Source organism: Sapajus apella, unplaced genomic scaffold (assembly GCF_009761245.1).
Source record: "Sapajus apella isolate SASKATOON/1434 unplaced genomic scaffold, GSC_monkey_1.0 scaffold148, whole genome shotgun sequence".
In the NCBI taxonomy this organism is placed as follows: Eukaryota; Metazoa; Chordata; class Mammalia; order Primates; family Cebidae; genus Sapajus; species Sapajus apella.
Genome location: NW_022437088.1, coordinates 2352681 through 2356554, shown reverse-complemented (window position 1 = coordinate 2356554; position 3874 = coordinate 2352681). Strand labels below are relative to the sequence as shown.

Sequence of the window (3874 nt, the reverse complement as noted above, 5' to 3'; positions counted from 1 at the left end):
AAAAAAAAAAAAAAAAAAAAGTCTAATATGATTCTTTGTAATGACCTTGTTGATGCCCTGCCCAGATATCCTGCATCACTTTAACCATTGATGTGTGACTGTTCCCCAGCTTCTGCATGCTTTGCTGCACACAGCTTACATATGAAACTTTCAGGAGATCATCCTTGGCACTAGAGCCTTCTCACACACATGAAGAGCCAGGATCATTAAGAGTTGTTTGTGCCGCATTCCAAGGTAACCCAGAATCAAAGACTATAATGTATGGGCATTCAAAAGCTCAGCTCATTTACTCAGGATGCAAAAAATTCTGAGATGTGGTTTATACTCCAAGACTTTCTTGTGGGGTCAGGTTAAACGGGGAACTTTGCCGAAATGGCAACTTTATATGACTTCTTCCTTTTTCCTTTTCTGCTTTCCCACTCTATTACTGATCTCTCTCAAAAGCACTTTCTTAATAAAATTATTTACACAAAAACCTGTGGTTCAAGTCTACTTCTTTATGGGAGCAAAAGCTAAGACATTATTTCAGTTTTCCATTGGGTTTGACTTCAGGCCAATCCTTCCTCTTTTTGGTAAAGACTTTTTATTTTATTCAAGATTTGTTTTGAATCTAAGGCCACCTTTCATTGAGAACCTCACATCCCTACTGGGATGAGAAAAAAACGTTTTGTCTTTTCTAGCCAGTCCTTTCTGGTGTAAAGACCACTGTCCTTCTGGCTTGAGTGCTCTGGTTTCTACATAATTTACATTCTGTCTCTGAGGCATGTCTTTGCTGGTGAATTTACTTTTGTTTTTTCTGCACACCTAATTAAATATTTTGTTTGATCTGCATGGCTGGTTTAAAATTTTTGTGATCACTCTTATTTCAATTCGGTTATGCACATCTGTAAATGATTTGGGTTTTTTCCCCTTGCTTGTTTCTAAAAATCTTCTAAGAGCAAAAATAAACATTCTAAATGGATGATACAGAATGATTAACTAAATGCCACTAAAGCAGTCACCACCACTAAAACTCTGATCTAAACTCCTGATACACTTTGACTTTGATGGTACTTATGACATTTTCTTTGCTTTTTATAAATTAATGAGAAATGGAATGGTATTTTCAAACATTAAGACATGCCAGCTTTTCTCAAACTCCAGCTTGCTACATACATACTATGGCCCACTGTTGTACATATTTCTAAACTGATGGGTAAATTACATCAAGAAAAACTCAGAGTAAAAATGGCCATTATTCAAAATGTTTTTTAAAAAAACTAAAACCTGCATCTACAGCCTTTTAAATTCTCTGCCGGTGTCTCTAGTTTTTTGTTTGTTTGTTTTCTACCTATTTGGAATCTGCTGACTTTTCTTCTGGCATTGAGAGAAAACTTTCTGCTTCTGACATTCCAGCCAAGATTTTTTAAATGGTCTTTAGAAGCTTTCAGATAAATAGCTTTACAAATTGTAACAGCTTCATGGTAACTAACAATCTAGATATCTTCTGGAAATATAAATTTATAACAGTCTGAAGTTCTCAATGTGTCTGACATTGTCAGCCATAATTCTGGTTGTTCTCTTAAAATGCTGTGTGGAATAGAAATAAATAAATTTCTTTTTTAATTTTGAACTTCTGTCTACAGCCATACCACCCTGGACATGCCTGATCTTGTCTGATCTTGAAAGCTAAGCAGGGTTGGGCCTGGTTAGTACTTGGATAGGAGACCACTTGGGACTACCAGGTGCTGTGGGCTTTTAAAAAGAAAATAAATTTATAAAATGAACTTCCGTCAGATTTTTAACCACAGCTATTTCAAGTTTTTGTCATCCACAGTTAATTGCTTTGATTTTGCTCTAAAAGCATTTGCAATTGACTATTTTTAAAATTGCTTTTCATGGAAAAGACTCTACCCAGTAGTCATGTACACAGATTTCTGATAACTTTAAGATCAATGAACTAAATAAAATGTTTTCACAACTCAAATGAAGAAACTGATGGGTTTATGAAACTGCTAAATAAGATAAAGCAGAACAAAGTTAATTGCATATGATTGAACAACTGATAATGTTTTTATGACTTTTACTTAAGATGTTATTGGCTCCTTACATGTTTTGTTTTACAGATTTCAGGAAATTTTTCTCTTAAGCTAGCCATATGTTACAAAATTTGGTAAAGTATACGTTGTGAACAAAGGTGGAAATATTTGTTTTTTCCCCCTACTTGATTCCTCCAAAATTTAGAAACTATTCTTACTATGTTTTTAGCAATATGGTTATTTAAATAAGGTCAATAAGAATCTGTTTTCTATTTATAACATGATACAATCGAAAACATTCTTTATATTACCAAGGCTTTGACTAAAATATCATATTTGGGAATGTGCATAAAATACGTGGCTTCAAAGGTTTACAGCCTTACAGTGAATGAATAAAAATTGTTACTTCCTAACAGGCCCAAGAAATTTAAAAGCCTAGCCCTATCACCAAGCTGGAGTGCAGTGGCATGATCTCGATTCACTGCAACCTCCACCTCCTAGGTTGAAGCGATTCTCCTGCCTCAGCTTCCCAAGTAACTGGAACTACAGGCATGCACACCACCACGCTTGTACTACCATGCCCAGCTAATTTTTGTGTTTTTAGTAGAGATGGGGTTTCACTGTGTTGGCCAGGCTGGTATCGAACTCCTGACCTCAAGTGATCCACCCGCTTCAGCCTCCCAAAGTACTGGGATTGCAAGCATGAGCCACCACACCTGGCCATGACTATAGACAATATCTAAAGTCTGCCTTGATTTGGCTTCCTGGCCTCAAGAGATTTTTTTAAATCTGGGATTTCCTATGCGGTTAGTGTATAGAAAAAAATTTATGTTTCTAAAGAAAAGCTATAATACACTTGTTATTACACTGTAGTTTTGTTCATTATTTTTGTGTTCTTATTATCCACTTATAGACTAGACTAGATCCTGAATTGTTCTAGATTTCTCCAATCCAACTTTCCTCCATGGAACCACTAAAAATGAGAACTTTTCTGTGTCTAAACCCTTATCAGCAGAAACTAGACTACTTTTAAGGAACAAGTCTTATGCCTGACATATAGACCACCCAAAAACTTCACAAAACCGCCAGATGTCATTCAAACTGCAAGCCAGTACAAGAAGTTGATGCTTTCATGCTGTAGATAGCTTTTCCCAAGATATCTGAACAGGACTCTGTATCTTAATGAGACGCTAACCCCTCTTAATGCTACCTTTTTCACTTGGCAGGATACTTACTATTTGATTTATTCTTTCAGTTAGTTATATTTAAGCCTAGGATCATAGCTCAAAACCATTATGCAAACTGAGATTGTCATATTAACATTGATTTTATTGGGTATGTTCCCTTTTCAAACTTTTTGCGTCTGTTACTTGTTCAATTTTTGCAGAAGTACAACTCTTAACAGCATAATGCTGTTGCAGCACTTTGAGATGACAGCAAAGACTACAGAACAGATGAAATTGAACTTAATTAATGGACTCCAGGCAGACTTCGCCTGAGAGCCACTCCTTTCAGAACTCCCTTATTGTTCAAATGTGCGTTAAAAAGTTTTGACACTGATTCTATCAGTAATCAAGGACAGGTCCTTCCTGGCACCAATGGACATCAAAAGCTAACTACAGGATGATTAATTAGTGGTGTTTTTAGAAAAAGATCTTGATAAAAATTAAAATTTAAGAAAATCCCTAATAAACAGTCAGGAAAGTCCTTGAAGAGAGGGTTCTCATGCATAAATGCCTGATAACAAAAACAATCATGAAAGACTACAAAAACCATGACTCATACAAAGGCTGTTGCAACCTTATACAAAAAAAAAAAAAATACTTCTGTTGAGGACATCTGCCCAGCTTTGTACT

At 35.7% G+C, this 3874-nt stretch overlaps 1 pseudogene; it reads left to right on the top strand.

The window, feature by feature from the left end:
- The first annotated feature begins 1617 nt into the window (after window positions 1-1617).
- LOC116541178 lies at window positions 1618-1736 on the top strand (annotated as a pseudogene).
- The last annotated feature ends 2138 nt before the right edge of the window (window positions 1737-3874 follow it).